Source organism: Fukomys damarensis, unplaced genomic scaffold, assembly GCF_012274545.1.
Source record: "Fukomys damarensis isolate Sample0158 unplaced genomic scaffold, DMR_v1.0_HiC HiC_scaffold_11, whole genome shotgun sequence".
Classification (NCBI taxonomy): Eukaryota; Metazoa; Chordata; class Mammalia; order Rodentia; family Bathyergidae; genus Fukomys; species Fukomys damarensis.
In genome coordinates, this window is record NW_022900923.1 from 5,571,382 (window position 1) to 5,584,749 (window position 13,368).

At 41.6% G+C, this 13,368-nt stretch overlaps 1 protein-coding gene across 1 annotated transcript in view; it reads left to right on the forward strand.

Moving 5' to 3' along the window:
* Positions 1-13,368, forward strand: part of Ush2a (usherin) — a 678,059-nt gene that overhangs the window by 130,070 nt on the left and 534,621 nt on the right. The gene's annotated exons all lie outside the window — the stretch shown is intronic.

A 13,368-nucleotide genomic window follows, 5' to 3' on the forward strand; every position in this document is an offset into this window, starting at 1 on the left:
GGGAGGGGAGGGAGGGGGAGAGGGAGAGGATGAGGATGAGAATGAAAATGAAGCAATATGAAATTATTCCCCCTTGAGAACTAGAAAGATGATAATTACATTCCTTCCTCTTAAAACATTTCAGTATGTAAACATTGCTGGGAACAGAAGTATGTGGGGAACCTCTTTACATTCTTTCTGTTTTAACCCTCAGAAAATTGAGAACAAAATGTATTGTGGTCTTCGTCTAGCTTTATTTGAATATGTTTCAAAATTTCACGCTCCTGAGAGATGATGGCAGAGAAGTTGCGAAGGCATTTTCTCAGAAATGTGTTTCCGAGGGGGAAGGGAGCTATGAAAACACCAGCCTGACAAATGACAGGCATTGTAGAAAGGAAAAGAAAGGCTTCTTGGTTTCACACCAACGTAGAAGCTTTTCTTCTCAAATGAATATTTTCAACAGCTGAGCAAGAAGATAAACAGCGGTGTGGCAAAACACTTAAATGGAAACAAGTACTATGATGTGCATTATTCACCTGGCGTACTCCCATTCACGACATTTATGTGTGGCAGAACCCACTGCAGATTTATTTATTCTTGAAGTGGAATGAGTACCTTAGGAAGGTGGCCTGTACATTCATGTGGACTTTTCTTCTCTATGGGGACACGTAAGCCAAGAAACCATTGCATCTATACTGGAAAATCATGTAATTCTCAGAGTCCGCTTTGAGGGCTGTGCTAGCACCAGGGAAGAGAATACTGTAAAATGTGAACAATTAAGTATAGACGAGTTTTTCCTTAGAAGCATCGGCAGGGATGCAAATGATATAGTTCATAAATGCTTTTTTTGGAGCAAGCATTGCTGAAGTCCTTCTATTCCTGGAACTTATATTCAGTTGCTTAGGAGTTATAAATATTCCAAAATTGGCATAGTTTATGAAGACTTTGCTTCTTTGATGCTCAGTGGGGAACCTGCCAAGAATGCGAGCAGGTGGATGAGTCAGGGAGAAGAAACAGTGAGTCTGTGGGCCTAGGAACTGTGCACAACAGAACAAGTAGCTCGTGTGTAAGGCCAGAGTTCTCAGGTGTTAATGTTCCTAAACACCCACTAGAAGTATCTGAGCCCGGGGCTTGCTTTCTTTAGGTCTGGCCATCTGGTTTTGTACAATTAAAGGACTCCACTCCCAAACGTGGTGAAAATATGAAATGTACATGTACATGTCGAAAAGGTTTTCTCAGGATTTAAAATTCCATATGTGCTTCACAGAGACAAATGTTCCAAAAACTATGAATTATTCTATTTTTGTGGACAGGAGAAGGATTTGGGCTAAGTTTTTGGTAAAAGCAATTCTAGGAGTCCTACATAACTCCTTACCTAAAGCGAGTAGAAACTGGGGTTTTTATAACTGCCACAATACTTGAGAATGTCTTCTAAATGTATTTCAGTCATATAACTATAATTATTTTTAAGTGTTACATGTAATCATTTAATAAATATTTTGAATGCTACAATATACCAGGCACTGTGCTAGTCAAGGTGTAAAGAAAATGAATAAAAAGAACCATCAGGAACTATCAAGTCCAATCTCCCTGAAATATATTGCTTAGTATTGATTAAAAATAAATGAGGGTTTAAACTTTTATCCCCACTTGTTACCGTAATGACTGCATTTGTTGTGGAAAGTTTGTATGTGTTTATAACATGTCTTAATACTTTTGCTATCTCCTCCTCCTCGCTCTCTCCTCCCTCCAATTCTTGGTTTCGTTCCCATCCCAAAAATCTCTATTTTCAGGCTTTTTTCAATTCTTCTTCTTTTTTTTTTTTTTGGTGTCCTTTTTCCCTTCCCTACCCCCCCATCTCTTGTTCCTGTTACCATTTGAAAAAGAACTCCCGAATTCCTATTATCCATCTTATATGGTTCTATTTATTTACACTTTTGGATTTCTCTCATGAGAGAAAGCATGCAATATTTAAGCTTGTGTGTCTTATTTATTTCACTTAATATTACGGTCTTGAGGTGCATCCCTTTACCTATGAATGCTTCAAGTTTATCCCTCTTTATGGCAGTGTCGTACCCCTTTGTGTATGAATACCACATTTTTTTAAACCACTCATCTGTTGATGGGCACACAGGCCATTTCCAAGATTTAGCTTTTATGAGTTGTGCTGCTGTCAATGGGTGTGCATGGATCATTGTGATGTGGTGACTTTAACTCTTTTGGGAAGATGCCTAGACGGGGAAGAGATGGGCCAAATGGAATTTCTATTGGAGTTAGAGTTTTTGGTTGCAATAACCAACACACCCTAACTTCAGAATTTCTATAGCCGAATATTCTATGCACCCTTCTCAGTGGTTTTTGCCCAGAGTGGACATTGTCCTAGTAGGCAGTTGTGTGCGTGTGTGCAGACCTGACCACTCTGATACACTCAGTTCCTGCTATAGAATCCTCCAATCCCTTGCTACTGGACCAACAAACCCCTCCTGGTTCCAGCGCCCGTCTTCAAATTGGCCCAAAGCACGGTGCCTTCCCCTCTGTAAATTTTCTAAAGCAAGACCCCGTTTTGCTTCTGTCTGCCTCTCCCATTGGGCACTGGTACCAGGCGGGCGCTGTTGGTGGTTTGTTCCCACCCACCGGCTTCTCTCTGAGGGCTTATCTGGTTTTGTTATCAGTTTCATTCATGATTTTTATTGGGGTTCTGTGTAGTTCCATGCTTGCAGGCTGGAATTTGTGGAGCCCTAAGAATGCTGTCATCATACATGCAACAGTTTGTTGTGTTTCGGACAGGGTTTGACTCTTCTGCCAAAGAAGTGTGGTGCCAGGGAGGCAGCCTTAGGAATGGTAGCTCCTTTAAGAGCTAGAGCCCCGTGGGAGTCATCCCTGGTCCCTGCCTGGGCCCTGTCCTCCTGCCTGGCCACACCGCACCACTGCAATGACGGCTGCCCACTCTAGAGCCAAGCCGTGCTGATGCTGTGCCCTTGTCTCCCGCCCTCATTAAGTACGAAGTATCGGGTATTGCTACTGTATAAGAAAAAACTGACACAACATGGTCTGATTTTTCTGGAGTCTCTTTTGACTTTTCCTCCCTAATGGAAACTGAAACTGATGTGTATGATACAAGGAAAAACGGCAAAACCAAGCACTTTTATGGTTTGTCCTCCAATGTTTTGGCTTCCGTTTCTTCCTTTGCCAACCCAGTTCACCATGCATCATGCATCCTTTCCTCCACTGCTCTCCTATTCACTACAGCATTCGACAAACTGACATCACACATCCTACGCCTGCCCCAGCCTCAGATGTCTCCCAGGAGTTTGAGTCTGTTACAGACCTGGAGGGAGAAGGGAATGGATAGGAAAATGACTACAGCAGTGGCCAGGCATCCAAGAGGCTGCTATCTGAGCAGACTACCAAAGACAGGAAAGAAAAAGAGCAAACTAAATGCAAAATAAGTAGAAGCAAGGAGAGAATTAAAAATTTAGTAAAGAAGGAATCGGACCAACAGTACTGAAAATGAATACACTCGATAATTGATTCTTTGAAAGGATTAATAAAATTGATGAAGTGGTTAATAAAAGGAGAGAAAACACAAATTACCAATGTCAGACAATTTTAAAAGGGTCATCATTGTACACATACAACAAACTGCTAAAGGGTAATAACACAATATCAAACAACTGCAAATACATTTGACATCCAGAATAAGATGTGAAGCTTAACACAAAACAGATGACACACACAGAGCACCAATGCAAACCTAAGAGGAAATAGGAAACCCTAAGAGCTCCATATGGATTAAAGACATCGAGTTTATAATCAAGAACCTATCAACAAGGAAAACTTCAAACGCAGTGGATTTTGAGGGTGGGTTTCCCAGTAACACAGCCATACATCTCACATAAAGTCTTTCAGAAAACTCAGAGGAGAAGGAGCCCATACTGCCCTGCTTTTTGTGAAGTCCCTCACTTGTCATCCTGCAACCTGACAGCATGAAGAGCAAATCCTGTGTAGAAATTCCAGCTGCCCCGAGCTGTAAAGTCTCTCACAACAGTGAGTGGAGCAGATCCTTGGTGGGTACCAGGGTGCAGCATCATGGCTGATTGGCATTTATCTTTGGAAGGCAAAGTTATTTCCCTGTTTGAAAATCAATCAAAAGTCAACTCATGTAATAAAGCCACAAGTACAGAATTATGGAGATATCCCAGGTCATCATCTCAGTAGATGCTGAAAAGCTTGGAGCAAAATTCCAAATACTTTTGTGATAAATACCCCTTGATAATTGCAAAAAACAGGAGAGAAATTCCAACTGAAACGAGCACCTGCAAAGAATGCAGAACTCGTAACATACTCCATAGTCAACGTTGAACATCTCCCCCTAGGGTCAAGGACAAAGGAAGGGTTTTTACGAGAAATTGTAAGGTAGGTCTGACGTAGAGGAAAACGAAGGAGTAAAATTCACGAGTTTGAAGGAGGAAGTAAAGCCATTGCTGTTTGCAGGAAACATGGTTCCGTGTGGGTAGTGGAAATACAGGTTGCCGTGGAAGTGTTCGATTTGTTCCATGTTACCGCTTTTCTCCTCCACAAAGCCACTCGGGGCTGCTGCGTTATCTCTCTAAGAACAGCGTGTTTGCTGTACAGTTGAAGCTGCAAGATCAACCCCAGGGCAGCATTTAACCAGCCCAGTTAAGTGCAGAAACTGCAGGGTCCCCACTGAGGGCCTGGGGAGACTCCTGAGATGACACCGCAAGGTCTGGACGGCTGATTTGCAGTCGGGTGCCACTGATTCTGAGTAGAGCGGAAGGCAGTTGGAGCAGCCACCTGCATAAGGAGCCCTCTGTTATCCCCAGCGTATTGAGCAGTTTGGCACGTGGCAGTTGTAAACAAGTTTTACTACTACTTTATTATGACTCGTTTTGATTTTTACAGAAAGCACATCCTCTTCTCTGCGCTTGAGGTGTTCCGGTCTCAGCTCCTCCCCTTGGGACTGTCAGGCCCGCATTGTTGTCACAACCAGGCAGGACAGAAAGCGAGTTGCTGGCAGCGTATTGATGGGCTGGGGCTCTGGGCAGATTATCTGACGGCAATGTGAAGGAAGGGGAGAAGCTGGGAGGACTCAGTGAGGCGCCAGAAGACTCACAGGTGCCTTCCGAGTGGCGGGGGTCGGGTGTGTGAGGGCCAGTTAGTGAATGAGCCGAAGGGAGAATTAAAGAGCTCCCGAAAGAGGGCTGCGACTTTCACTACGAAGGAAAGGAGTATTCTGAAAAATGTACTCATTGGCTAAACAATTTTGTTTTCCGCCCTTGTTCATGTTTCTTTTCTATTCAGACAGAATACTCTCAATTCAATTTAATTTCTGAGGCAACCTCCTGTTCTTAAATTTTTGAGTTTTCAAGTTCTTTTTGTTTGGCAACATCGACATTACCTCACTGGCTTTTAGTGAGTTCTGTAAGAGCATGTCAACCCAAGGACATTGGATTTTCTTTACTACCAGCCAAATAGAGCTTAAGAAGACATTTATATTACATTTACGTTATTGCAAAGGATCGCTTCACATTACTTAAAAAGTGTGGCGGTGTCCGACAGGAAGGGGCAGAGAGCCAGATACAGTAGTGACCACCGCCGTCCGGCTGTGCGCCCTCACCCGCGGGGCTCCCAAGTGTGCAGCCTGTAACTCCAGCTCTCTGTCATAGCAGAAGAACCCTGCAGCTTCTCAGGGGCAGGTCCTCAAGGCTTTCTGGCTTCTTAGCTACCCCGAGCTAAGCCAAGCTCGGGGTCTTCATTTCGCCCAGAGGGTGAGCAGCATTGGAGTTCATCATCCTTTTTTCACTCAGCTTCCAGCCCTCCCTTTCCCCTGGTTTTCCTCCCCAATCCACAGACATTTCCTTCTACATCTTCTGCTGCCCGCTCGCTCCCTCTTGGCCCCTAGTAGGTGGAGTGCTTCACAAGACCCCTGTGGGTCCCCTCTGCACACACATAGGACTGGTGATATTTGCTTCCGGTAGTGGCTGTACGCTGACAATATGTGAAGGAATTCATCCTAGGCATTCTAATTAACACTTTGACATTTAGCAAATATCTCTAATTTATTGTGTCCCCCCAAAATGTTCTGATTTTTCTCCTGCAAATTTACTCCACCTAATTAATACCTTTTTCTCTCTGGCTTATGACAGTGCTGTCCTTCTGGTTACTGAGGCCAAAACCTAGGAGAGCATCTTGGAGATTTTTTTTCTTAATATCTTTGTACGGTTCAGCAGTGTGCCGCATTGAGCCCGTCTCCAAAGACTACTGAGAACCTTTCATGCATTCTAGATTTGCTGTTTCTTTGCTTCTTTCTGTTGAGTTTCCCAGCTGTCACGAATTCCCCCTCCAGATGCTGACATCTCTGCCGTGCGCATGTGCGGATCTGTAAGTGATGTGTGAGCAGAGACATCCAGTAGACATTTGATCTGCACACCCTCACAGCACGTCTGTCCATGCGTTCTGGGAATGCTCTGTCTTTTGACCTGGGATAAACCACTTCTGTGGGCCACCTGCTCAGCTCTCAGCCCAGGACTCGTCCTCTTCAGAATCTTCACGTTCCAGGTCCCACAGTTTCCATCCCGGATGTTCTTCGTGGATTTCCTGACCAAAGCCATGTTAGTCAGGAGCTTCTCAAGATGAGATGTTTAATGTTTTGGACCCTTGCAAATCTGGAAAAATGGATTTTTTTTTTCTTCGCAGATAGTGTATAGTTTGACTTGACACAGAATATTAGATTGGAAACAGTTTCACTCATAATTGGGAAGATATTCTGAGTGGACCAAGTTGCTGCAGTTTCATAGAGGCTGTCGTGTTTTGTTATGTGTGGCTTGTTTTATTGGGCTCTGGGAATTTTTGTACCTTCTTTTAATTTTTGGAACTTAATGCTTCGCAAGATGGCACCTTGATGTGAATGTTTCTGCATTCATTGGCTAATGCTCAGTAAATATTTCTGCAGTGTGCTTTGATGTCTGAAAACTGTTCACTTTGTACTAATGTCTCAAAAATTTCTTCCCAATATTTTTCTAGCTCTGAAAATTCTGTCTTGGTAATTTCTCTTTTTTATCTTTGATGTTTTTATTTTGCCCACTGTATTGTTAATACTTAATACTCAAGGTTTCTTCCCTTCATAGATTGTTTCTTTCTTAAGACTTTTTATATTTTAAAATGAATGTGACTTTTAATTTCTGGGGATTATAGTAACAAATATTTAGTTGTTACAGGTTGGTTTCTTCTATTTGTGTTGCTTTTATTGGTGTTTTCCTCTTACAACTTCTTTTTGGTCCCTGCTTTTGATTTTGCACAAACATATGATGAACGCTCACAGTGCAGTGGTAAAATGTGTCCATCTTGAGTTTCACTGTCGTTTATCAGCAGCAGGGACTGGAGGGCCCAGTGGCAGTTCTGGAAATCTTATGTTTGTAGCTTTTCCCTGCCAGGTGAGTCTTTGTGGAGAATCAGCCTGGCTCTTGGCTTTCCAGAAACAGTGTGGGAGATGGGGGCTGGGGGGCTGGGGGAAGGAGTGTTTGTACACTTTCGTTTAACCCTCCCATTTCTGCCTAGTACTTCTCCAACTTTGAGTTCTTGATGAGCTAATAGAATCAAGCTGAATGATCTTGATTTTTCTTGCCAATAATTTGATGCCACTGTGAAGCGGAGGTAGTTTGCTTGCTGGGACGGGTGGGGAAGGCAAGCTGAAAATCACTCTCTATAGAATCCTTCTAAGCCATGCTTCCCAGCCTGGGCGCTGCAGAGGCTTTGAGCTGGATGTTCAGCTGCATCTCTGGCCTGCACCCACCCTCTGCCCCCCGAACCCCTTGCCCAGTGATGACAACTAGTAAGGCTCCAAGCCTGTGTCCTCTGGAGGCAGGGTTAGCCCGTGAGAACCACTGTCCTGACTTCAGCCTGTGTCCTCTCCCTTCTCCCAGCATCTCGGTCTTCAGATCTGAAAGCTCTCAGAGGTTCTGCATGGGAAAATTGGTCCTCTTAGGACTGCAGCTCAGCTGATACCTGGAGTGATAGTTGAAGAATGTTCTCGATATTTATTTATGGTTCTTTCCTTTGCTTGCCTTTGAAATTGTTGCTGAAATTTAATTCTTCTCTATTGTTTTCTTTATCGATGGCATTAGATTTGTAGATTATACTTAAAATAATTCTATTAGTGAGATACTGGATAAAAAACACAGGCACACCCTGTATCTGAATGTTACTATGCATTGTATTTTTGAGCACATGTACCAAAATGTATATATTTATATTTAACAATGGCCAAACTTAGTCAATGCCTACCTCTTTTACCTTGGGCAGAAGAGTAACTTTCTTGAGACTTTTATTCCTTCTGTTCTACTTTTCCTTATGGATAAATTTTGCCTTCACTTTATTAATCTCTGAACAAACCATTTCTAGCAAGATTAATTCTTTATCAGAAAGGAGAATGCTATCCCTTATTTCTGTCTTCTTGGGCACTGTCTTTCTATCTCATTAACAGCACACCTAAGAAGCAGCTTGACTAGCTAAATTCGCTGTTTTTGGCCATAACATCTTAGGTAACCCAGGCTGGGGCAGAAGCTTATTTTAATTGACAGTTATTGAGTGAAGGAACTATATATTGAAATTGACGTTTGAGAAGTTAGGACCTGAAAACCAATCTTTATTTTCCCTTCCTTTGTTCCAGACCACGTGCACAACTTCCAATATGTTTCTAAACAATCCTCCTATTTTTAGTTCAACTTTAGGCTTCTCGACATCTCATGGTGCCTTGTTCTTCTGCTGAACGCATTACAAGTTCTGCCACATTTCAGAGTTTGTCTTTAGGAAAATGTGCTGATGGTGTGATTGAAGGTTCAGAGCTCCAATTCTGGGTACTTAAAAAGATAATCCTTGAACAGCTGAGGATGGCAGGAGGTTTCGACTCATGCAGTTTCTATCTCCTAGTATAATAAGCAGAGGTATCTCTGCCAACCTTTTTGGCATTTTATCTTATTTGGGCTCAGGGCTTGAAGCTTATATTAAACAGCCAAATGCATGTTCCCCAGTGCATCTCTGATGTAGTTGATGAATTTCTCTGAATTTTATCCTCTAGTTTTGTCTTAAATTCAATTAATAGTTTTTTGGTCAGGCTTTAAAACCTTATTGAGACTTCCTCTTTCCATGAAACAGAGCAATGTAAATTGGATTTGTCCTTCTACCTGAGACAACCAAATATGGACACAGTATATTAAGCAATTGCTAGCAAGACCTTGGACACCAAGTAGTGCTAAAAGTGTCTTCTGGGAGGTAGAAAACAAATCTGTAAGTCCTATGGTTTTCCCAGATTACTGACTTAAGAGAATTTCCAGGATATGCCACAGGAATGGAGACCTCCCATGGAACCCAGAGAGTTCTCTGAGGTGAAGACACGGAACTGAGAGATTTGGGAATCCAAGGTAGCTAGCATTTTCAGAGAGGAGAAGGGAGAACAATAAATAATTTCAGAAATCTGCAACATATATTCCTTAAATATTCATCTGGATACTGATGGTTGCACATACATAGAGCTAGAGGGAACACAACTTGAAAAGATTAAAGCTAAAGAGGATAGCACCTATTTTCACCCCCAAAATTGGAGAGAACTCATGACCCCACTGGATATTGGCTCTTGCTTGGTGGTGAGCAGCTTTCAACTGATAATACTGTAGCATCATCTAGTGAGTCTTGAGAACAAGACCCAAAGGAGCCATGCATGGTGTCACATGCCTGTAATCCCAGCACTCGGGAGGCTGAGGCAAGAGGATCACTGTGAGTTCAAGACCAGCCTGGGCTACATAGTGAGTTCCAGGTCAGTCTCAACTACATAGTGAGATCCTGTCTCAAAAAACAAAAAACAAAACAAAACAAAAAAAAGACCCAAAGGAACTACCTCCAAGTAACTCACCTGGATACCAGAACAAAAACTCAGGCATTTTTTTTTTTAAGAGAGAGCTGTTTCATTCATTCGCATTTTCCCCAGAAGCCATCCCTAGTATGGAGCTATGATGATCTTATTCCTACTTTAGTGCAGAAATAAAAAGCCAGACAGGAGCTGCTTCAACATCTATCTCCAAATCCACAAACTCTTGATATACATTTTACTGGAGTCTCTGAAGGAGAAGTAGGATGATATGAGAACAGGAAAAACAATTTTTTAAATGGGTGCAAACTTCCAAGAGTTAAATATGAAAATGATGAAGCCACAAACCTAAGAATCTAGAGAGAGGCAAAGAACATGAAATATACAGAAAGTTACAAATAGGCATGTTATAATTGAAGCATTCAAACTATGATTAATTTGTCTTAATGATAAAGATATAAGAGCAGCAAAATGAACAACACACAGGATATACAGAGGAAGAACCCAAAGAGTGACAACAGACTTCCATCAGAAACAATGAAGATAAGAAGACAATGAAGCAACATTCTCAGAATACAGAAAGCAAATAAATGGTACATATACAATTCTACACCCAGTAAAAATGTCCTTCTGGGATGAAGGTGAAATACTTTTTAAAAACATAAAAGAGTTTCTCACAAACCAACCCTATAAGAAACATTTAAAATAAATCCCACAGGAAGAGGTGAAATGATACCGGGTGGATATGTAAACATACTCAAAGAGGTCCAAAAATAATAATGACATTAACAAATACATATGATTTTTTTCTGATCATTTAATTCTCCTTAAATATATATTGACAGTTTGAACAAAAATCCCACCATAGTAAAGGTTTTACAACATAGTTAAATATATGGTAATGATTGCAAAATACTTTTGAGGGTAGAAAAGGAAATATATTATTGTAAGATTCTTACAGTACATATGAAGGATATGGTATAGAGTATCATTCTGGAAGGAGATGGATAATATGTACAAGAGGCCACTTAGCTAGTAATAAAACAAAAAGCTGTACCCAGAAAGCCAACAAGGAGATAAAATGGACTCCCACACAGATATCAAATAATCCAAAAGCAGGTGAAAAAGATAAAAGGATCTAAAATAGATAAATAGAAAATTGTGAGATGATATGTTTAAACCTAATCTTATCAGTTAACACCTTAAAGTTACATATTCTAAATACCCTACTTAAAAGTCAAAGAACGAAGGATGAGATGTAAGACATATGGCCTTAAAATTGCCTACATTCTGCTGAAAGGCAATACATTGCAAATAGAAGATACAGGCTAAAAGAATGAAAAAATGGCACTGATCATAGGACAACTGGAATGACTTTGTTGTTATCATAAAATATAAATTTTAAACCAAGCACAGTGGTACACGCCTGTAATTCTGACACCAGTCAAAGCCAAGTCAGGAGGGTCACAAAGTTGAGGCTGGCCTTAGCTACAAAGTTGAGCCCGGCCTGGAATCCAGTGAGACCTTGTCTCAGAAAACAGTACAGAGAAAGTTCTCTCTCTCTCTCTCTCTCTGACAGATAAGCAGTATTACTTAGGATCAAGAAAGCAATTTCACATCACAAAAGGTGTCTCAGGAGTCATTTCATCCATAGAACTGCACCAATTCTTGGCTTTTATGTACCAAACAGTCGAGCTGCAAAATATACAAAGTGACCACCGATATAAGGGGAAGGAGAAAAACAAAATTACATAGGCAAAAAAATTCCAGTAGCCTTCTCTTAATAAGTCCACATTTTGTTAACTTTGGCTGCAAGTTTGCAGTGCACAGTGACCGCAGGCTGGTGGAGGCTGATGCGAGCACCCAGCACATCTTCATTCCTCCTCTTCACCTGGCGGCACAGGTCACACTGACGCAGGGCAGTGCTCTCAGGAGGCAGGGATTCCGGAACGGAAGCAGCACTAATCCATGCCAAAGTTTCACACACATAAGGAGAACTTTTATCCTTCAGCAGAGCGGACTTAGGGTGAGAGGCAGTCTTACTAAGGTGCAGATTTCCACATAGACAGGAAATGCATTAAAGAAGAATTGAATACTATGTAAAAGACAAGGTTTGGGCATGGAATGCATTTATTTTACATGTGGGGAGTGTTTGACGAACCGGAAGTGGTGTGAGTATGTGACCAGAGGCCCCCACCAATGCCATGCACATTTTCAGGGAAAGGCAGGTGATGCCCGGCTCCATGTGAACGGCGAGGGGTGAGTGTGCTGGGAACGGAGCGGAGCCCAGGAGGCACAAGGAGCTGCTTCCAAGAGCCTGCTGGGCCTCCTGTGCTGTCAGGTCTTGGATAGTGAGGCCCATTGGCACTTTTTACATGTGGTGCATTTAAAACTCTTTCTTTTCACATCTGTTGCCTTATTTTATCCTTAGATAATGATTCTACTGAGTCCGTATTTCTCAGATAGGAAAAATGAGGCAGTGGCAGGCTTTTTCTTTTGTCTTTAATTTGAAAGCTCTTCCCCAGATATTTGTAACCAAATGCTAACCTCGTGAGACTTTTAATACCCTTGAATTAATCCTAAATTCACCCATGTCTTCCCGTGCGTAGGCTGTGTCCCTCTAGGATAATCCTGCCTCGCATGTGGAGCTGGATTGCTTCCCAGTGAAAGGGAATCGGGGCCAACGCCGTGAGTGCACATGAGATTTGATGCCTGTATCCCCATTTCCGGGTTAAAGTCCTGCATTATAAGGAAACTTCTCATGTTGATCTCACAGTTCATACACAGGGCCTTTTATGAAGAGTTTAATACAACATAATATTATCTGTGTAGACTGTAGATCTCTGCTGAGTATTTTGTGCTTTCATTCTTCTCAGAACAGCAGCTTAAAGGGAAAACTATCGAATGTTTCATCTACTGTTCTTAAAAGGACTCTAAGACAATTAATGTTTGTATTACTTACTACAAGTTAGCAAAATATATGTAATGTGAAACAATGCTATAAGTAAGAACTATTCTAAAATAGTCCTAAAGTGGAAATTGCATAAAAAAGTATCAAGGTCAGCATCCGTTGGCTTAAATAAATGCTTGTTAACAAAGAACTTTAGATATTACTAAGACCCAGATGGGACTGCACCATTCTAAAGAATTCCTCAATTTAACCGCCTGCCACAGATGAGGCAGGGTTGGGACAAGACAGCAAACTAGAGGGACGCCTCAGAGCAGCGGGATTGTAAAGGCTGAATTAACTGCTGTCTCTCTTCTATTTTCAGGTTCCGCGCGTCTCTATTTTGATTTCTTTATATAGTGCCCAGTGCTTAATTCTCCATGTCCCTTTTATTCACACACTGCTGACCTCCATGAGTTTATTTTCATTCAGTTCTAAATTTTCACTCTGCAGAAGCTTCCTGTTTTTTGTCAGGCAAAAAAAAAAAAAAAAAAAAAAAAAAACCTATTACCTTCTTGTCTATTTAACATTTCAAGTTCTTTTTTCTTCTCTCCTTCCT